General features: G+C 45.5%; 1 pseudogene; it reads left to right on the top strand.

The window, feature by feature from the left end:
• Positions 1–12,648: 12,648 nt before the first annotated feature.
• LOC127784620 (uncharacterized) lies at positions 12,649–22,165 on the top strand (annotated as a pseudogene).
• Positions 22,166–23,508: the final 1,343 nt, after the last annotated feature.

Genomic DNA, 23,508 nt, shown 5'->3' with positions numbered 1-23,508 from the left:
TGGAGGCTACAAGCTCATGAAGAAGCTTAAGAAGGAAGGGAAGAAGATTGAGGCTTTCATCGGGGAATGGGACTCAAATGAGGAGAGCTCCGCCTCATCCGGGTCCGAGGAAGAAGGTGGTGATGATGCAAGCTCCAAGAAGAAGAAGATGGCCGTTGTTGCCATCAAGGAGGCTCCATCACTCTTCGCTCCACTTTGTCTCATGGCAAAGGGTTCCTCTAAGGTGAACTACCGCACCGGTGGGAGCCATTTGGTGCTTGATAGTGGATGCACTCAACACATGACCGGTGATAGGGCTATGTTCACCACATTTGAAGTAGGAGGGAATGAACAAGAGAAAGTGACATTTGGAGACAATAGCAAAGGAAAGGTAATTGGGTTAGGTAAAATTGCTATCTCCAATGATTTGTCAATTGAAAATGTCTCTCTTGTTAAATCTCTAAATTTCAATTTGCTTTCTGTTGCTCAAATTTGTGATCTTGGCTTGTCATGTGCCTTCTTCCCACAAGAAGTTATTGTTTCTAGCCTTCTTGACAAGTCTTGTGTGTTCAAAGGTTTTAGATATGGAAATCTTTATTTGGTTGATTTCAATTCTAGTGAAGCAAATTTGAAAACTTGTTTAGTTGCAAAAACTTCATTGGGTTGGCTTTGGCATAGGAGGCTAGCTCATGTTGGCATGAATCAATTGAGCAAACTTTCAAAACGTGATCTAGTTGTGGGCTTGAAAGATGTGAAGTTTGAGAAAGATAAGCTTTGTAGTGCTTGTCAAGCCGGCAAGCAAGTTGCATGTTCTCATCCTACTAAGAGTATCATGTCCACACCTAGACCATTGGAGCTCTTGCATATGGATTTGTTTGGCCCAACAACCTATAAGAGCATTGGTGGTAATAGTCATTGTCTTGTGATTGTTGATGATTATTCTCGCTATACTTAGGTGTTCTTTTTGCATGATAAGTCTATTGTTGCCGAGCTTTTCAAAAAGTTTACAAAAAGGGCCCAAAATGAATTTAGTTGCACTCTTGTGAAAATTAGAAGTGACAATGGTTCCGAATTTAAGAATACCAATATCGAGGACTATTGTGATGATCTTAGTATCAAACATGAACTTTCCGCTACCTACTCACCTCAACAAAATGGTGTAGTGGAAAGGAAAAATCGTACATTGATTGAGATGGCAAGGACTATGCTAGATGAATATGGTGTTTCCGATTCCTTTTGGGCGGAAGCCATAAACACCGCTTGCCATGCAACCAATAAGCTTTATTTGCATCGTTTCTTGAAAAAGACTTCCTATGAGCTAATTGTTGGGAGGAAGCCAAATGTCGCCTATTTTCGAGTTTTTGGTTGCAAGTGTTATATTTACCGAAAGGGTGTTAGACTAACCAAATTTGAAAGTCGGTGTGATGAAGGGTTTTTTCTAGGTTATGCCTCAAATAGCAAGGCATACCGGGTCTACAACAAGAACAAAGGTATTGTGGAAGAAACCGCCGATGTTCAATTTGATGAGACTAATGGCTCCCAAGAGGGACACGAGAATTTGGATGATGTAGGTGATGAAGGCTTGATGAGAGCTATGAAGAACATGTCTATTGAAGATGTCAAGCCTATTGAAGTGAAAGACAAGCCATCCACCTCCACTCAAGATGAGCCATCTACTTCCGCCTCGCCAAGTCAAGCTCAAGTTGAAGTGGAGGAGGAGAAGGCACAAGATCCACCTATGCCTCCAAGAATACACACCGCTCTTTCCAAGGATCACCCAATCGACCAAGTGTTGGGTGACATTAGTAAGGGTGTTCAAACTCGATCTTGTGTCGCTTCGATTTGTGAACATTACTCGTTTGTTTCTTGTCTTGAGCCAAAACATGTAGATGAAGCTCTTTGTGATCCGGATTGGATGAATGCTATGCATGAAGAGCTCAACAACTTTGCAAGAAACAAGGTGTGGACTTTGGTTGAAAGACCTAGAGACCACAATGTCATAGGGACAAAGTGGATCTTTAGGAACAAACAAGATGAGAACGGATTGGTGGTGAGAAACAAGGCAAGGTTGGTGGCGCAAGGTTTCACACAAGTTGAAGGTTTGGACTTTGGTGAAACTTTTGCCCCCGTGGCAAGACTTGAGGCTATTCGCATTGTTCTTGCATTTGCATCATGCTTTGATATAAAACTATTTCAAATGGATGTGAAAAGTGCTTTTCTAAATGGTGAAATTGCCGAACTTGTCTTTGTTGAACAACCTCTCGGTTTTGAAGATCCTAAAAATCCTAACCATGTTTACAAACTCTCAAAAGCTCTTTATGGTTTAAAACAAGCTCCTAGGGCTTGGTATGAAAGATTGAGAGATTTTCTTTTGTCAAAGGATTTCAAAATTGGAAAAGTTGACACCACTCATTTTCACAAAAATCATTGGTGATGATTTCTTTGTGTGTCAAATTTATGTTGATGACATCATATTCGGTTCTACTAATGAGGTATTTTGCAAGGAATTTGGTGATATGATGTCTAGGGAATTTGAGATGTCCATGATTGGAGAGTTGAGCTTCTTCCTTGGACTTCAAATCAAGCAACTCAAGGATGGGACGTTCGTGAGCCAAACCAAGTACATTAAGGATCTACTCAAGAGGTTTGGCTTGGAGGATGCGAAGCCCATCAAGACACCTATGGCAACCAACGGGCATCTCGACCTTGATGAGGGAGGTAAACTGGTAGATTTAAAGCTTTATCGTTCCATGATTGGTAGCTTGCTTTACCTTACCGCATCTAGGCCGGATATCATGTTTAGTGTTTGCATGTGTGCACGGTTTCAAGCCGCTCCTAAGGAGTGTCACTTAGTGGCCGTGAAAAGGATTCTAAGATATTTAAAGCATTCCTCTACTATTGGCTTGTGGTACCCAAAAGGTGCTAAATTTAAGCTTGTTGGCTATTCCGATTCGGATTATGCCGGTTGCAAAGTGGATAGAAAGAGCACATCCGGTAGTTGCCAAATGCTTGGTAGATCCCTTGTGTCATGGTCATCCAAGAAACAAAACTCCGTAGCCCTCTCTACCGCCGAGGTGGAATATGTTTTGGTGGGTAGTTGTTGTGCCCAATTGCTTTGGATGAAACAAACCTTGTTGGACTATGGTATATCCTTCACCAAAACCCCACTCCTATGTTGTCGCGTCCCAAATCGACCCTAAAATACATCCTCTAAATTATGCCTAGAATAATTAAAATGCTTGTGAAAGCCTTCAAAAATTAAAATGTGCAAAGTTAAAAGTCAAATAGGGCTTGGAGGATTTTTGTATATTTCCTAAAAGCCTAAAATGTGTAAATAAATTTTAGTGGAATTTTCAGAGCACAAATAATAATTATTAAGAAATAAACAAAGTTAAAAAGGTGTTATGAAAAGAAAACCCTAAAAATCACCCTCTCCCCTCTAATGGGCCGAATTCGGCCCATCTCCCTCCCCCTCTCTCCTCCTCCCCGCGGCCCACTCGCCGCCTCCCCGCGCGCGCGCCGCTGACGGGCGGGCCCGCCCGCCACCCTCGCTGACGGGTGGGGCCCACCCGTCATCCCCTTCCTCCCGCCGCTCCCGCCGCCTCCCCGCGCCCTAGCGCCGCCGCCGCCGCGAATCCCGCCGCCTCCCGCCGTCCCCGCAAGCAATAAAGTGGGGGGAATCACTCCCCGTGATCCCCTCTCCCTTTCCCCCCATTTTTCCCTCTCTCTCTCGCGTTCAAACGGGCGGATTTGCCCCCGCAAATCTCGCCGGCGCCATTGATGGCGGCCGGACCTCCCGCGCCGGTTTCCTTCCCATCCGGCCGCCCTCTCTCACTCCCAACCCTATATAAACCCTCCCCGAGCTCCCCACCACCGTTTCCGCCACTCACCGCCCTCTCTCCTCGCCGGAATCGAGCTCGCGCCGTCGCCCTCTCTCTCCGCCGTCGCCGCCGAGCTCCGGTCCGCCGCCGTCGTCGCCCCGGACCACCTCCCACCTCGGCGCCACCTCCTTCGGCTTCGCCGCATCCTCGCTGACCCCGTCCACCCCTCCGTTTCGCTCGCCGACCGCTGGAGCGCCGTCGACCCTGTCCACCCGAGCCGCGCCGCCGCCTTCCTCCGCTCCGGTTGCCGTTTCCGTCGTCGCCGTCGACCCGGGGTGAGCCGTGGACCGCCGCCTCCTTTCCCCCTTCCCTCCCCTCTCTCGGCCGCTGCTCCGCCGTGCCGGTGGTCGCCGGCGGCGACCATCGGGGCGCGGGCGCTGCCTCCCGCCGGCCGCGCCGACGTGGCCGCCTCCGGGCGCGCCGAGCGGCTGCCGCATGGGGCCCGGCCGTCAGCCGCCCGCGCCCTCGGGTGCGGCTGACGCGTGGGGCCCACGGCGCCGGCCGGTGTGAGCCGGGTGCACCCGGTCCACCGTGGACCGTGAGGCTGCCGCGTGGGTCCCACTCCCGTGGACCCGGTCCGCGCGCCCTCTCTCTCGGCTGACGCAATAAATATATTTTTTAAATTAAAATTTAAATGAAGAAATTCGTAAATATTCATTTAAAGAGCATATAAACTTCAAATGGCCATAACTTGGCCATTTGAACTCGGAATTGGACCGTTCAAGTCTCTAATTTTTCCTTAAGAAGTCAAGAACCCATTTTTGTACTTTGTTCCTGCTTGTTATATGGAGTTTATTAGAGTAAAAGCCCTTTTATTTTCCGTTGGTCGTGTAGACGCTGCAGCTTCGGAAGATCCGCTCTTCGTGGAGGTTGAAGACGACGTTTGGGAAAGCGAGCAAGGCAAGTCACATCATTCTTTGAACATATTGGATCCTAGTTTATAAAATTATTTTGATTTAAATTATTGCATTATCGCTTTATTTAAATTCCCGCGTTATCACTGTTTTATTTAGCCATGCCTATTTACCTTTGTTATGACCTTATTATTGTTGTTATTGTTATTATTACCTTGTTCACCCTAGAATAAACAAAACCCCAGCTAGTGGGCACTCTATTCATGGTTCCACTAGTATGAATTTAGGTAGATGCTTCGCTGATTAATTAGGCAACATTAGGTGGTTTTATAACTCTAGACTTTGGGAATATTCATATCACTTGGACACCATGGAAAGGTTGGATTATTGTGGAATTGGATTCACACCTCTCCCTCTATTCAAAACCCTCAAAATGGTTTTAGGCTGGGCTCGGGGTGCATGGTTTTGATGGTAGCACCTCGGCCATATAAGGACCGGTCTTCGGGCCTCTGTTGCAAAGCACTACCGTACTTCCACATGTCTAATGGGTAAGGCTTAGTTTGTGGCTCAGTCTGGTTATAAACAAAAGTACATGGATGGAGATGGACGAAGTCGGGGGTCGATGGACATCTCTAGGGCAAATGAAGGCTACACGAGCTGCGGCCCGGTAGTCGAGATGTCATGGCACAGGACCGGTGTCTGCTGCTAGGGGCTCAGTCCTGCCTACCTGTCCCGGGGGTTCCGGCCGTAGGTGGGGTTGGGTCGGTACTCTTGTCTATGGCTAGGATGGGTTGGAAACTATGTCACGTCTTCCGTCCGTATACCGTGGTGGTAAGTGGCACGTGGTTACGCGTGAGGAAGATGTGTCTTGTGGGTAAAGATGTACACCTCTGATCAGAGTATAATCTATTCGAATAGCCGCGCCCTCGGTTATGGGCAAGCCGAGCAATGTACCCAAGTTAGTGTTTTAATTCTTAAAACCTGCTTAACAACTAAAATGTGGAATGGTTGGCCTGGGTTGGCTTGGGACGAGCTGGGACCCAGGGTCGGGTTGCCAGTTCGGTCTGAATCATCGTAGGCCTTGGGTTAAGGCAGGTTCGTGTGGGTTCACGGCCTTGGTTAATAATATTGTACAGCTCTAGAATCGTGTTTACAAAATAGCTTTGAGCAACTAAGGGTCTTTTAAATGCTGTTTATTGCAAAACCTAACCCCTATATTATAACTCCATTGTACTCCTTTGCATTTATGCTGCACTTGTGGGTGTGTCTTGTTGAGTACGGTGGTTGTACTCAGTCTTGCTCAATTTTTCCCAAACCCAGAAGAGGAGCCCCTAGATGATGAAGGCTTTGGTGTCTAGCTCGTGCCTGCCGTCAAGCGCCTGTGGTCGTCGCCTTAGTCTTCCGCTGTTTTTCGTTGTCTTTGAGTGTGCTGGGCCGTCGCTGCCCATGTAATAATTAACTATTTACGCTTCCGCTTGTTAAACTCTGAATTGTATCAACTTTTGGTGTACCTTGCCTCCTGGGACAAGGAATAACACACGCACGTAAGGAACGCCCGTTGGGTTATTTCCGGTCGTGACATATGTGACAATGATAGTGCCATAAAAATAGCCAATAACCCGGTCCAACATTCTAGAACCAAGCATATTGACATTCGGCATCACTTCCTAAGAGACCATGTTACCAAGTGTGACATAGTCATTAGCCACATAAGAACCGAGGATCAACTAGCCGACCATTTTACCAAGCTTCTTGATGAAACCCGCTTTTGCAAGTTGAGGAATGAGTTAAATGTCATAGACTTCTCTAATGTGGCTTGAGATGGTGCACCATGGTTGCTTCTTTTGCATATTGTATATTTGCTCCTTTTTGCTCTTATGCTTTGGACTTATTGCCATTTGGTTCTTCATTGCGAAAATGGAGCATGTCACATTAAGGGGGAGTTTTGGACTCTTGCATGTGCTCTACTTCCTTTTATATGTGAGCAAATCAACTAAAAGTGCTAGTAGTGTTTTCAAAATGCCCAAGTCAACATAAGTCAAAACTGTTGCAAAATCAATGAAATTTGAAAACTATCTCTTGGAAAATATTTCAAAAGGGTCCCTATATGTTTTCCAAGCCTCACATTGCTAGGAAAATAATTTTTGAATGAAAAATGCTATTTTGGCTCTCTTTTGAAGAATCTAGATTCTTGTTTTTAGCCAAAATGAGATTAAACCCCAAAATGAGTTTGAGAAGGAATCTGAGAAAAGTTTCAAAACAAAGTTGGTAGAGAGGAGGATTTGAAATGTTTTTGGTATTCAAATCATATTCAAAAACCAAATATTTCAAAAGTTGTTTGAAAATCAAATTCGCCCAAAAACCCCTATAGACCATAAATGGTCACCTCCTAGCACTCAAGTGAGTTTTGTTGCAAATCTTCATAAATTTCAAATATTATGAATGGTTGGCAATATTTCAACTCACACATTTCAAAATTGCTCCAAAAATCAAATTTTTGTTGAATTTTATTGTGTGGGGGTAGCCGAACTGTGCAAGGGCTGTGCACAGTCGGCTGGGGACCAGGCGGTCTGACCGGCGCTATATGCGCGGTCTGACCGGCCTGGTGGCGACGGTCTGACCAGCCTCTAGGGACCGGTCTGACCGGCTGCACCCTGGCGATCTGACCGGCCGCGTATAGCCGGTCTGACCGGCCAGGGATGGTGGGCCCAGGACTTTGTCCTTTCTTCTTCCTCCTCCTTCTACCCGACCCCTCCTCATCCCATCTCATCTCTTCTCTTCTACAACTCGAAAAGACTCCTCCTCTCTCCTCTCCCAAACCCTAGCCACCTCCCTCCACCAAATCCATCCGGTTCAACCGTCAAAATCACTCCGGTTACACCGTAAGTGAATCTCCTCCTCTTCCTCTCTCTATTCCATGGATTGATTTGAGTTCTTATTGAGTTTGTGATCCATGGCATGGAACCCTAGGTGAAGGAAGAGGTGTTCATCGATTTGCACCAATAGAGGGTAGTTTCTTGGTGTGATTCAACTCCTTCAACCGGTAAATCCCTCTCCCTCTTGTGCATTGCTCTCAAATCGGTCTATTTCAATCTTTAGGGTTAAGGGTAGTTTCCCCATTGCTTCAATAGACCTACACCTTGATGTTCTAGTTCCAATCTTGTGCAACACTGTTCTAGCAATTTTTAGAATCATTTGTGTGGATTGTGGAAGGATTTGGGTGTGCTCGTGTCAGTGGCGGTCTGACCGGACGCAGTCTGACCGGCCGTGAGCCGTCGGTCTGACCGGCCGAGGGCCGGCGGTCTGACCGGCCTTGAGCCGTCGGTCTGACCGGCCGTGGCTCTCGGTCTGACCGCCCCTGACAGGCAGCACTCGCCCTTCCTCCCACTTCACTATGTGGTTTCTAAAATTGTTGCTCATCCATCCTTTGCTCCTTGTTTTTCAGCTATGCCTCCCCACACTCGGCATGGTCGTCGTGTGCCCACGCCCGATCCCGTTAGTGAGAATGAGAAATCAAGCGGAGATGAGTATGTTCAAAGTGATGAGGACAATATGGAAAATGTTGAGGGTGATGAGATGGAAGTAAGTGATGATGGTGATGACAATGAGAGTGGAAATAGTGAAGATGATGAGGCAAAGTGATGATGGGAGTCCTCTCGATTCCTCCATCCAATTTGTGCTTAATTTGAGAAATGCTCAACAATACACTATCCTCCGTCATCATGATCAATTCCGGAGGCCTAACGATTGTAATGATCCAAGATTTCATACACGGTTCCAAAAGTCCGTGTATGTACAAGTGTATGCCAACAAAGCCTTCGCCGAACACAAATGGATCTGTTGGAGGCACATTGGTGAGACACCGGTGTTTGAGAATTTGCAAGAGATGTTCCGGACCGTTGGGATTGATAGAATTGTCACCATGAAGCAACCTTTTGATGAAGATCTCATCCGGCAATTCTATGCCACCGTATGGGTGTCCGGCGATTGTGATGCAATGAAGTGGATGTCGGGGACCCTCCGATGCTCAATCAACCGCCGTGAATTCAAGGAGCTCTTGCACATTTGCTTCAACAACGGGGATGACCTTCATGATGAGCACACCCACAATCCCTTCCCCATTGATCACTTTTCTCAGTTTTATGACGAAGGGGGAAGGCACACGTATGGAAAGGTGGCGGGTTTAAGGGCTATCCAAGTGTGATCAACCGCATAGTAAGGGCCACCATCCTCCCAAGATGCGGCAACAATGATGACATACGCGGAGTTGCTTGGCATGTTATTGATGCCATTATGGATGGTCGTCGGTTTGATGTTATCAACCTTATGATGAAGGAGATTGCCATCTCAAAGGGGACTATTGGACAAGGAATCTATTATGCTCCCTACATAATGAGGTTGATTCAAAGCAAGTTGGGACAAATTGGTCACAATTTAAAAGAACATAAGGAGTACAAGCCTCGTCTCCAACTCTCCTCCCCTAGAGCTCCTCGTGTGCGCCAACCAACTTTTGATCAAGGTGCAAGCTCAAGTGCTGCCCCCCTCCTCCTCAAGGGTATGATCCAAGTACTTTATTCCATCCACAATATGCCTACTTTGGAATGCAACCAAATGACTTCTTCAACCCGGTCCTTGGGGCTATTAATACCCTAAGTGAAAGCATTCAACGCTTATCCACCGGGCATGAAGCATTGCATGAGGATGTTCGTGGCTTGCCCACCGATGTTGGCAACTTGAATACTTCGGTGGGAAGATTGCATACTAGGGTGGGTGTATTGGATTCTCGCATCCAAACTTTGGAGAGTACCCAAGCTTTTGTCTATCATCGCCGCCGTGATGCTTCTCATCCTTTCACTTCGGCGCGTCCTCCTTCTCCTCCACACGAGTGAAGACCTTTTTGGTGCTTGATGCCAAAAGGGGGAGAATAGCGTGTTTTATGTTTTGTGGGTTGGGTCTAGTAGTAGTGAGGTTAGTCACCTCATATTTAATAGGTTAAGGAGGATTGGGCTATATTTGGTACGGGTATGGGCTATTACTCTATATTGTGTGTTCCTTTTTCGTTTTGTTGTTCTCTATGTCATTTGGATCCTTCGTGGTCTTGTAATAGCCTATATTTATTTGTGAGCCCGTTATGTGGTCTTAATGTGAACTTGTGCTATGATGGATGGTTGGTGTGACATTGATATATTTGTGACCATCTTATGCTCATGAATGAATATTTCTTGAAGTTCACATTGAGATATTGCTCTTGTGTTTGTGATATGTTGAAATGTGAAATTGAATTGTGCATTGGCTTCATATTTGCTATTTGTGATTGTTATGCATATGTTTAGGGGGAGCTTTTGCTTGTCAATACAATATATGTCCATGTGCTCTATGTTTGATTATATATATTTGTGGTATTTGTCATCAATTACCAAAAAGGGGGAGATTGAAGCATCTAGGCCCCCGGTGTTAATTTTGGTAATTAATGACAAGCACTAATTGTGGACTAACCGTTGTCTTTGAGCTATACATTTTAAGTTAGGTCCACGTCATATGCGCGCATGGATGATTATCGATGGATTAAAATTGACGGCGCAAAGCAAAGGGAAAGAAGACGGTAAAACTAGCGCTTTAATTTAGAATTGATCGAGGTGTAGGGCGATCAAATTTGCTAGTTTAATTTTAGTTTCGCCGTACTATTAAGAGGGGTAATGACCTAGCAAAGAGATAATTTTAATTGCCACATTAGGTCATTGCATTTTCATTTGTGCTCTCTTTTTCATTACACAAATTCACTGGGTTCGGCCTGACCAGGGGCTGGCCGGTCTGACCGGCGTGCCCTGGCCAGACCGGCTACATAGTGGCGGTCTGACCGGCGGCACTTTCTCGGTCAGACCGGCCTCCTGGAGGCCGAGAAGATGCTGCTCGGGATGGCCGATACAGAGCCGACGGAGCTGTAGTCGGTCAGACCGAGCCGATGGCGGTCTGACCGAGCCGAGGCCGGTCTGACCGGCCACCCCATGTCGGTCTGACCGGCCAGGCCGATGGGGCCCTCTGACAGGGCTACAACGGCTAGTTTTCTAGCCGTTGCAGAGTAGCACGGTCTGACCGGCCGCATACCTCCGGTCAGACCGGCGAGCACAGAGTTGGGGGATTTCGCCCCCAACAGCTAGTTTTGGTGGGCGGGAGTATAAATACTCCCCCACCAGCAGCAAGGGGGCTCTCTTGGCACCCAATTCAATTGCATACACTCGTTGCACCTCTCTCACACTCACTTAAGCTTTGTGTTCATCCATCTAGTGTGTTAGAGGGTTGTTTAGCCAAGAGTCAAGTGCATTTGCTTCCATTGTAGAGCTAGTGTGGCACTTGATCATCTCCACACCGGGTCATTGCTTGTTACTCTTGGAGGTTGCCGCCTCCTAGACGGCTTGTGGAGGAGTTGCCCGGTGACCTCTCTGAGAAGATTGTGGAGGAGGCCCGGCGCCGGTTTGTGAGTGGTTTGGAGTTCACCACCTTCGGAGTGAAGGAAGAACTACCCCGAGTGATCGAGGCTTGGGTAGTCCTCTCCGTGGGCCGGCTCCCGCCTTGCCCACCCCTTGACGAAGGGGGCGTGCGGTGGCTTCGTGGTTGAGCGGTGGAGTTGGGCTCGCCTCAACGGGGAGTAGGAAACCGGCGAGTTTCCGAACCTCGGTGAAAAATCTCTTGTCTCATTGTCTCATTTGATTGTCGCATTTACATTTGTGCAATTTACATTTCTAGAGACACACTTGAGATCATATCACCCTAGGATTGCAAAACATCGACATAGGAGCGTGATTTACTTTCCTAGAGATATATTTGAGCCACTATCACCCTAGGTTTGCAAAACATAACTTAGTTGCTTAGTTAGAGTTCACCCTCACCAAGCCTAGCAACTTAGGTTAGATTTGATTAGGTGTTATTTAATTTTAAATCGCCTATTCACCCCCCTCTAGTCGACATCTCGATCCTACAGCGGTTAGGGTTAGGGAGGGAACGCATGAATGCGGGTTGCGAGGTGGGGGGACAGCGCGACCGAGGGGAGGTGAAGGATGCGCTCATGTGCCATTGTGCGGGAGGGAGAAGGGAGGTGGGGTGAATCCGGAGCGTTGGATGTGATTTGAAGGGATGTGGGGTGAATCCGGAGCGTTGGATGCAATTTGGCATGTTGGGTTGCAAGGTAAAACTCCTCCTTTTTATGTTAGTATAGATATAGATATAGATAAACAAAAGATCTAAATGAGATCAAGAAAATATGGGAGATTGGATTTGGAAGAGGATTAGATGAAAAGAACTAACCCTAGGCTATACGGAAGGCAATCCATACAGGTAGTGGTACGGATTAGCTATATTAGGGCATGCTTATGGGCCTGTTTGGTAGAGGCCCAACTTCTAAATTTAGCTCTAGAGTTAAGTCTGTAGTGGGGTTGTGGAGCTGCCTAAACCTAGCTTCACCTTTCTAGTTCATTTTGTGAGAATGCTCTACCTAGCTCCGTTCCTATTTTAGATGGAGTTGAATCTGTTTGGTTAGGCTCTAGCTCTAGGTGGATCTGGAGCTGTGCCGAACAAGCCCTTAGTATATAAGATATCTTAAGGGTGCTAGATTAGCTGGTCTCCGGGCGATTTAGCCAGCCGTCATCCAGTATAATCATGCCACGTTTGTTGTTACAGTGTATAGGCAGGCATGCCAGCTTATCCTTCCATGGCCCATCTGGTTTTTGGCCCAGTGTGCGGCGGCCTTTTAGTGGTCATCGCAGGATTGGCTGCGTGGCCTTCCGGCATCGTCGTTTTCCTGTGCGGTTATCCATCCGGCAGCTGCCTCTATCCTGTCGACGCGTGTTGCCCGTGTTCGGCTATCGGTGACGCCGCTAGGCTCTAGCGCCGGACCCGCACGGTGGCCCCGCCCTCGACCTGTGCGGTAGTGGCCTGCCATGGTGTACGATGGCGACGCGGTTGGCTCCTGCTCGCTGCTCCACTACGCGGAGAGACCCATGAGGACCGGCGGAGGTAACCTGCATCGCTCCCTTCCTCCTTCCATAGATGCCGCCATTTCTGTTCTTTTCTCCTTCTGCTTAGCTCCTCGGAGTTTTCAGTCGGTAGTTTTCCTCATCGTATCGTGTGGTCTGCTCTGATCTTGCTTGCTGCGTTCCGCTCTCGATTTCCCCATTGCGATCCCAATGTTGTTTCAGCGATGAGTGTGCTTACTATTTCCTTTTTCGTTTTCCCCTTGCAGGGCTGCGGGCTCGGATTGGTGTTTCTCCCACATCGCGTCTTATTTGGGGGAAAGGGAGGGGGCATCTTTGCCTCCCTCAGGTGCTGCTCACTAAGGTATGTGTTAACATCACCTGGTTCTATCATGGATATGGATGCTGAGTTCATTACACATGTGCGCTTGTGCGCTATATGGATTGAGTGAGATGATTATGTGACCGGGTATCTGTTCGTTTCCTCCCGCCTGTATGGTGCTTCTCTGTTTTGTGGATGGCCTGACATGGTTGTGCCGCCAGATGCATATTCGCTTGCCCTTGCATATATGGTGCTCCTCTGTTCTTCCCTGTTGGGTTGCTGATTAGCTGCGCTTTTACATGTTTACATTATCCCGTTTTCCCTGCTGCCCTGCTATGTTATATATTCTTTCGTAGGCTGTTTTCTTTTTTGCTTGTGCGAGATGCATATTTAGTTCATTTTGTATATGTGATGCTGCCATATGCCTAATCCGGGGTGATCTTGTCGTCGGTATGCTTGCTCACTTGGTTTCATGTGCATGGTGCTCCTCTTTTTTTCAGACCGTTTGCTTAGTTACCGGTTACTTTGTTTCCTCATTGTTTTGCTATGATGCCTATCCTTGCATTGGATGTTGTTTTGCCCGCTTATGTTGTTGCCTGGTGGTTTAGTTCTGCTCCCATTTTATATTTCGTGTGCTGGAATCTATACCGCAGTATGTTTGAGTTAGCCTTTCGGTGTCCTTATTCTTTTGTTCTTTCTCATTGCTGCCATCACTTTCTCGATTGTGTGTGTGTTCCGCCTCAGCGTCCGAAAACTCCTGGCTCTGTTCTTGATAGCTCCGTACTCTGTTTCTCTCAAATATGCCATGTTCTATCTGATTATTCAATGCTTGGTTATATGTCATTACCTTTCTTTCATGTTTGTACGGTGGTTCATGGCTCTGTTCTTTGTGCTTTGGTTCTCCATTATATGTTCGTTCATATCTATTTCTGGATGTGTCTATCATTTCCTCCTTTCGTTTCTTAGTATATAGCCACCGCATGGAGCCATCCAGATTCGTTCGCATCTACCCGCGGAAGCGTCCATATGGTACTTGGTTCTCTCTTTATAGTTGGGTGAGGTGCCCCTAGGGTCGATGAGGCCACTGCAACACTTTTTTCCCTCGCTGATTCTCAGTTTTGTTGGCCGATAGATGGGTCGTCCCTGGCATCTTCTGTGGGTGATCGCTCAGTGGTCATGGGCGGTGTGTCGTGCGCCATAGGTATGTGCGTTCGATAGCATTGTAGGTAGGGATCTGATTGGAATCTTTGTGTTTTTGTGCTTGCTGATTCGCGTTTTTGCCTTACAATAGATGAGCCGTCGTCATCCCGTGCTTCCGCTGAGTGCTCACTACTCACGGGTAGCTTGCTGTGTGATATAGGTATGTATGCTTGCTGTGGTGGCTGATGTCTCAATGTTTACCGTGGCGTACCATTCCTTGTGCAATCCTTTTGTCATGATTGTGTACAGGAGTCTGCTTGGTGCCATACGATATGCTCAGAGTGTATGTTCATATTGATGAGTTCATCGGTTTGCTCATTTGGTTGCTGCTAGCTTGGCTCCGTTTTCTTTCCGGTTCCTCATCTTGGCTGTTGGCATCGCTTCTGCAGGGAGGCGTGAAGTTGGCCACATGCTTCCTTCCTGGATTAACAGTTTGCTCTGCCCTACTATTTATTGTGCAGCTCAGCTTGTTATGCCACTCTTCCTTCGTGCAATTGATTGTCTTGCCTATTTTCATTTTTTCGTAGGAGATCATTTTTGCCCAATTGTGCCGACGTGCCTTGCTCGGGTGAACCGAGAAAAGAGACAGAGCGCTAGGAAAGCGCGTCTTGTTTTACGACAAGGTTCTTGACCTATTTGTATGCTTGTCTGTTTGTGCTCGGTTATAGCGATGTCCTTTGTTCCTTTTGTTCCGCTTTATTCCTTATTTACCTTTTCTCTTCCTTCGTTCTTCTTCTATCTGCGTAGAACATGTGCCGCGTTCACTGTCAATTGGATCCACGTATTCCATACCAAAGGAGTATATGCAGGTTCTTAAAGGTAATATCTGAGTAGCAGCCTTGCTTTACTTTGTGTTTGTCCCTATTTTTTTTGCCTGTGTCTATTTCTAGCCAGGCATATGCTTGGTTCCCTACTTATATCTTTTGTTTCCGCTCTTATAGCCACATATCCAGATCGTTCCTATTATGGTGGCCCTGACTATGAATGCAATCATTGTGGAGCGTTGTTTTGGTACCAGGAAAGAGTTGTTAGTCAGAGCTTACATAGAGCTAAGAGGATTGCATACAATTTGTGTTGTCGTGGTGGGAGGGTCTCCTTACCTGCACACAGGCCTTTTCCTCCTATTCTACAAGAGTTGATTCGCTTTAATGGCGGTGCCCGTTCCAATGCTTTCATGCGGCTTATCAGGCAATATAATTCACTATTTGCATTCACATCAATTGGAGCTAACATTGACAGGAGTATAAACACTGGTCATGGACCTTATGTTTTCCGTATCAATGGTGTTGTCCATCATAGGATAGGTTCTCTGATTCCTACTCCTGGAAAACGTCCAGAGTATGCACAGCTGTACATATATGACACCACCAATGAACTGCAGAATAGGCTTAATATCTTTGATCACACTGAAAATGTTGGGGATGTCCCTGACCCTACTATTGTGCAGCAGCTTATCTCTATGCTTGACCAATGCAATCCTCTTGTGCAGCGGTTCAGAATTGCTCGAGACAGACTGCTCTCCCCAAGTGCTCCTGAGATTGCTATCAAGCTAATTGGGTCAGGCCATTCTTAAAGTGACCGTTACAGCCTTCCTACCGCCTTTGAGTTGGCAGCTTTGATTATACCTGCTGCATCTTCTGAGCTATCAAAGTTTGATGTCGTTGTGCAGAAGAAGCATTCAGGCCAGTTATGCCAGCTCTCACCTATTCATCCAGCCCTTATGTCGCTGCAGTACCCTCTTCTATTCCCATGTGGTGATGTAGGCTTCCGTACTGGTATCAAGCTTAAGGAAGTAGATGATCAGCCACTTGGTAGTCGTGATGAGGCATCTATGCTTGAATATTATCGGTACGAATCCCACTACCAGAAGGATAAGCCCAATCCATTCACTTGTTGTGGTAGGCTCTCTGACCAGCTCGCTGTGAATGCTTTCTCATGTATAGAGACATCTCGGCTCACATACCATGCTCTGAACCAGAAAAAGCTTCGCTCTGAGACTCATCAAGGCATATATGATGCTGTTGGTAGGGGAGACAGTGATGGAAAAGATGTTGGCACCAAGGTAATTCTGCCATCAAGTTTCACAGGAGGAAGGCGATACATGGTGCAGAATTACCATGATTCAATGGCAATCTGTTGTTCTTACGGCCCTCCTCAGATATTCTCAACTTTCACTTGCAATTCCAAATGGCCGGAGATTATTGAGGCTATTTGTTTTGAAGCAGGCCAAAGACCGAGTGATAGAAGTGATATGGTCACACGTGTTTACCATATGAAGCGAGATGAATACATCACATATATAAAGAGTGGAGAGGCCTTTGGTCCTATACAAGCTGGTGAGTTTCCTGTCTCCTTACAAATGACTATCCTTCCTTTATGCACAGCTCCTTTCTAAAGCATGCATAACTTGCTCTAACACATTCTGTGTTTTTCCCCTTGCTGCCTTGCTTTTCAGTTGTATACACTGTCGAATTCCAGAAGAGAGGATTGCCGCACTCTCATACATTGACATGGTTGACAGCTCAGTCCGACGAACCTTCACCTGCATTCATTGATGGCCTGATATGTGCTGAGATACCAGATATAGCAGCAGATAAGTTTGGGTTTGGTCTTGTTGATGAGTTCAAGATACATGGGCCATGTGGTGAGTACAATCCAAGCTGTCCTTGCATGAAGGATGGTCAGTGTTCGAAGGGCTATCCAAAAAAGTTCTGTGATGCAACTACCATAGATGATGATGGGTATCCTATCTATCAGCGTCATGATGATGGTCGCTTTGTGGTGAAAAATGGTGTTTCACTAGATAACCGATGGGTTGTCCCTTATAATCCAGGTCTTCTCAAGAAATTCCAGGCTCACATCAATGTGGAATGGTGCAATAAAACATACCTCATCAAGTATCTCTTTAAGTACATAAATAAGGGAAGTGATTGTACTATGTTCACTTTCAGAAATAGCTCTTCAGGCCAGGCAGAGGCTCATGCTCCTAACAGTGCAGGCATAGATGAGATTATGCAATACATCAAATCTAGATATCTGTCAACCTGTGAATCATTCTGGAGGTTATATGGTTTTGAGATCCATGGAAGAACTCCTTCTATTGAGCGCCTCATTGTGCACTTGCCGAACATGCAGTTCGTAACATACCATGAAGAAGCTGATCTTGAAGAGGTTATAGAAGACCCTGATTCCTCTAGAACAATGCTCACTGAATGGTTTGTTGCCAACCAGCGACACATCTTTACTAGGGATCTCACCTACTGTGAGTTTCCTTCCAAGTTTAACTGGGACCCTGACACGAAGGTTTGGACAAAGCGTAGGAGAGGAACCAAGATAGGCAGATTAAGGCACATCCATCCCAGTGTTGGCGAGCCATTCTACCTAAGAATGTTGCTCATGGTAGTTGGAGTGTAGCGCGCAGCTATTCCAGATGTTATGCTGCAAAATACCTTGCTCAAAGAGTTGGATGCCATGTTTTCAAGTAATGGCTTATCCATCTCATCATATAATTTGCCAACACCAGTTGACTGTTCAAGTTCCAGTATAGGGAATAGACTTATCCTAGAAGAGCTTAGCTTCAATCAACCTAGCCTCCATCAAGAATCTATGTCCATGTATGCCAGATTGAACAGTGATCAAAAGATGATATATGACAAGGTTTTTGACAGGATCGCTCATCACGAGAAGTGTGTTTTTTTTATATCTGGGCATGGTGGAACAGGGAAGACGTTCTTGTGGAATGCTATAATGGCAAACTTGAGATCAAGGGGTGAAATTGTTCTTGCAGTTGCCTCTTCTGGGGTTGCAGCCCTACTCATGCCTGGTGGAAGGACTGCTCATTCACGGTTTCGGATACCTATAGACATACATGACCGTTCCATGTGTACTGTTCGTAGAGGGACAATCCTGGGAGATCTTATTAAGAAAGCATCATTGATTATATGGGATGAGGCACCGATGACACACAAGCTGTGCTTTGAGGCATTGGATAGAACTCGTAGAGATATCCAATCTGCTGATGATCCAGCTAATGAGCATAAGCCTTTTGGAGGTAAACCCATTTTGCTTGGTGGCGATTTTAGGCAAGTCTTACCAGTCATTGAGCAGGGTACAAGAGCAGATGTGGTGGATGCTTCATTAGTTAGGTCTGCCCTGTGGAAGCATGTTGAGGTCTTGCACCTTACCATTAACATGAGGCTACACAACCCATCACTGTCGCAGCAAGAGAGGGGTGAATTGGCGGAATTTGCTAAATGGGTTCTTGACATTGGTGAGGGTCGTATTCCCATGGACAAACGACAGGGTGAAGTTGAGAGAACATGGATAGAGATACCTAGCGAGTTGCTACTTACTCCCTGCGGTGACAAGATTACAACTATAATTGATGCCGTGTATCCGGGATTTGAATTTAATTATGACTGCATCCCTTACAATAGATCAAAATCTGCAGGCTTCTCAAGTGTATTTGAAATAGTGTCGCTGCTGAGATAGTCCTTTGCTTCCCCAGGCACCTTAGCAAGCATCCTATCATTGATCTCATCAACAACTGAATTTAATTATGACTGAATTGACTGAATTGATCTATTGTATCCTATAGAATTTTTGAACTCAATATCCATAAACAATTTCCCGGAACATCGCATATCCTTGAAAGTTGGTTCAGCTATAGTCCTCCTCCGCAACATTAACCAATCACTCGGCCTTTGCAATGGCACCAGATTGATTGTCACCCGACTTGGTGACTATGTTTTTGAGTCTAGAATTATGACTAGGACAAATATTGGCCAGTTGGTATGTATTCCGCGGATTGTGCTAAGTGGGAATAGCCCGAAGTGGCCTTTCACGCTACAACGGAGACATTCCCTATTAGGCTGTGTTATGCAATGACAATAAACAAATGCCAAGGCCAGACTCTGGGGAATGTTGGTGTATACCTCAGGAACCCTGTCTTCACACATGGCCAGCTGTATGTCGTTGTTTCACGCGCTACATCAAAGCAGGGCCTCAAGTTATTGATAGAGGATGAGGATGGCAAGCCTTGTTCCAATACCAGGAACATTGTCTATACCGAAATACTGTCGTTGTTGTAGATTTGTCTTGCTATCGCTATGTCTATTAATCTCCCATCCTTCTTTTGCTAAGCTATTTATTCTGTTATCCCATCTCCCTATGTTAATGTTAAGTAACTTAAGGGAAGGCCTGTTATCATATAATGATCTATCGACAAGGATTATCCGTGCTTTTGTCTTTCCATGTTTTGTTACTGCTTCCTTCCTAGGCTTCAAAATGAGCTGGTTTCCATGGTTCTGTCCGTTTTGTCTACCCAGTTTGTTTCTGCCATGTTTTCCATTTCTGCTTATTGGTTGCTCTTTCTTATTTTTGCACATCCTTCTCTTTCTGATACTTTTAAACATGCTTGCTTGAAACGCTCTCAGTTAGGAAATGGTTCCCATTTCTAAGAATAAAATTGTCTATCCTCCACTGCAGTTTGTTCAGCAATTCCACCTTTACATGTTCATATCCTGCGAGATATCGTTGTTATAGTTTGCCTCTGACCTATATAGCACTTTATTTTTCTGTTGCATATGAATTACACTATGCTAAAGGATGTCACATAAGAGTCGCACCGTTGGCAGGTCCGAGTGCGAGTCACTCGCTTCTCGGAGTTCACTGCACCAAATGAACCTGACAAGATACTCCGTCTTGATTTAGTCCTCCTTGATGAGCAGGTATAACACTAGCCACATGATCATGCATTTCTTTACCTCCATGCTGCTTGCGACTTATATGTTCGAACATCAACAGGGGGATATGATAGATGCACAAATCCCAGGCCGCCATGTTTCTTAGTTCAAGCCATTGCTGGAGGAGGATTCTGTCTATTACATCAAGTATTTTGAAGTTGCCGAGGCACGCCCTCAATACAAACCTGTTGATCGGATGGTGATGGCAAAGTTCACTGCCCACACAACCATTACAAAAGACACTGAGGCGCCATCCACATTCCCATCTCATGCCTATAAGGTTCTTTCTTTCGATGAGCTCAGGGGTCGTGCTTACATGAAAGATATTCTTTCAGGTGACCCTCCTTGCTTTAGATTAATCTATCTCATTCCTTATTTACTTTGTCCAATCCCTGCTTGCTAGCTTTAGTTACTCATGTACAAATGTCCATGCTCATGCTACTCCTGTAGATGCCATAGGTATCATGACAGCCATTGGACCAGTTCAGGATGTTTCCTGTGGAGGTGTTATGAAACCTGTGCTTAATGTCCACATCACAAATGGAAGGTATGTATCTGTCAATCTGATAACCGAACCTAGGATGCAGAAAAGCCTTCTTTGTCCACACATACATCGTTGATTGCTTTTTAAACATATAGATTCTTTCTCTTTTACTGAACTTCACTATTGCCTGACATATTGCTTTTGGAAAAAAAAAAGACTGCTAGCCTAGGTCATGTACATTATTTTCTGGCTGTTGATGCTCCTGTATGCCTACAGAGAAACTGCAGTCGTTGCATTATGGGGTCCCCATGCTACGCAGTTCCACTCTGAAAACCTGCAGCAGCAATCGGACCATGGGCATGTTGTTTTTTTATTTGTTGGGTTAACTGTTAAATTCCGAGACCGTAAGAAATCGATTCCTACCCTATTATCGCTTCTTTCCCATTTGCATATTTCCATGTATTCTCTTAGGTGATGTTATCTTCCATGCTTGCTAGATCAGCTGGCCGTACAGGGTAGTACTGTCTGTAGGTGGTATCGCAATGCACTGATCCAGGAAACAATCTCTCTCATAAGCAGGTATCTCTTTGCTACGCTCTTTCCATACAGATAAGCATCCTTCTACTTTATTCAACCTATATCTCCCTCAGTTTATGTCTCCTATGCATCAGTCATTTTGCCCTAGCCTACATAACAGCCCACTAATTTGTTTCGCATTTTAAGCCTTCATGCCAATCCACAGGTCATAAGAACGATAGAGCCTAGCTTTGGTCAGAAAGAGACTATACATGTAAAGGTTTCAGATATATGTGATCTAAATCCCCATGAAGCCTTGGTAATATACTATACCTCAGCACACCTGATGATTGCGCTGTACAGTTCCCATCCATATGTTACCAATACCATCTTTTACACGCTCTATTTCTCGGGTGTGAACCAGGGCAACAGCTATACTGTCAACATAGCCATCAAGGACTTGGTCCCTGGTGAGGCCTGGTGGTACATAGCATGTAGCACCTGCAAGAGAGGGGCAGGGAGAGAAGGAAGCACATATAAATGTTCGAGGTGCAGCACTAATGCAGTTGAAACAAGGTACTCCTGCCAGCTAAAGGCTTTCAACTCGCTTAGATAGTAAACTGTTTGATATGCTATAGTTTGATCAATGCAATATAAGAGTTGCTTCTTCTACCTTCTATAACAGGTACAGAGTAGCTGTCATAGCTGTCGACCCATCAGATTTAGAAAACCATCAGGCCAAGGCAGCTGAGTTTATGTTCTTTGGAGAGATTGGCTACAAATTGATTGGCATCCCTGTTCTTAACTTAGTTGCATCTGTCCAGGGAGCACGGGATATAGTCCCACCAGAAATCAAAGTAGTTTTTGGGCAACAATATGTTATTAGAACCAGCGTGTCACGTGGCTCATTGCAAAGAAACCGCATATCTTACCAGGTGGATTCGCTTATGTTGGCCTCACCAGATCTAGCCCACAAAAGTACAGTGACCAGCCATGATAGTTCTGTGACATCCTCTGAACATGGTTCTGCATCAGCTGATCCAATTCAACTGTACACAACAGTTTGCTCTTCTCTCCAACCAATGGCACCTTCCACACCATCTGTGCTCCTAGGTGCAAAGGTATTATTTAATACATTAATCTGCAGGATTGTGCGCTCTATTCCATATAACCGACTTTTAGTTTCTTATGTTAACATTGGTTGTGCATAGGACATAACTGACAGCCATGGTGATCAGCACGCATCAACGCCACCAACTTCAGAGGCTAGCACTATACTCTATACTAGCAACAAATATATATATATATATATATATATATATATATGTTTGTTCTTCTCAAACCTAACTGACCAGTGATGATTTATCAGGTCCTAGCTATGGCGCAACCAGACAAAAAACGTAAGTCTACTGTGTTTGAAGAGGGCCTTGCTGAGGGAAGGTAAGCGGCAGTACCCAGTTTCAGATTTAGGTCCCCTGTTTTTTTGGTGAGATTTTCTCATGCTCAGACGGGTTGCACCTGTAGCTCATCTCCTCATCAACATGATCGTAAAAAAGGATCAGCTGTCCGTGCACTGTTCGTACAGGGCCCCAATCGGAGCCACCAAAATGTAGGTGGATGTTTTCAAGCAACCATATATTGCTTCTCTGCTCATTTACTACAGCAGAAAACTAACTCTGCATTACATTTTTTACCTTAGGACTCAAGGACTCCATACAAATATCATCCTACTGAGGCAGACTTTTGAAATCGACATCCCAGTCCGCGTTGTCCTGTCCCTGATCAAGCAAGACAAATGCTCACATATTATCGCCAATGTATTTTGCAATTCGAACATAAACAGGGGATGTGTTCTTTTGTTAAAGACATCGGCCAATCGGCATTACTTCTACCTATTATATACCTGCGAGCCCTAATGGCTGCTCAAACGATAGACGAACTCCTATGGGTGGTGTGTCTGTACAATATGCTGGTCCTAATCAAGTATTGTACCTGCCTATGATCTTATCGGTGGTGCTATAATCTTATTTTTCGTCCTATATCTGTTCAGTACAGGCTGTTTCCCAGGTAGCCTGCCTATAGTTGTGCTGGGAAAAAAAACATCTGTATTGCTTCCTATGTATGCAGCGATTATAGCAGGGATCTGTCACCAGATGCTGAAGAAACAGACAGGATATCAAGCTTTACAGGGCATTACCACATTCATAGTGTTGGTACGGCCTTGTTCAGCGCCCATCGGATGTTGATCCTTGCAACCATCTCACAGAAAATCATCAACATATTCCTGAATTAGGGGTAGTAGATACATTTTCACACACAGATATAGCTAAGCGCCATGCATACAAATCATAAGGTTTTACTGCTTACACTACTGTTACATTATAGATTACATATGTCTGCATGTATACTGTACACAAATACATAACTACCATATAGCATGCATACATGCTCTTCTATACATCAACACCTAGCTATAGAGAGCTATTTCTATTACAATCAACTTCAACATCCCTAATGAAAACATACTAGAGATAATATATGTCACAAGGTCTATTGTTTTC

This window comes from Oryza glaberrima, chromosome 9, assembly GCF_000147395.1.
Source record: "Oryza glaberrima chromosome 9, OglaRS2, whole genome shotgun sequence".
Lineage (NCBI taxonomy): Eukaryota > Viridiplantae > Streptophyta > Magnoliopsida > Poales > Poaceae > Oryza > Oryza glaberrima.
The sequence above is the reverse complement of the archived record's forward strand: the minus strand, read 5'-3'. Positions and strand labels throughout refer to the sequence as shown.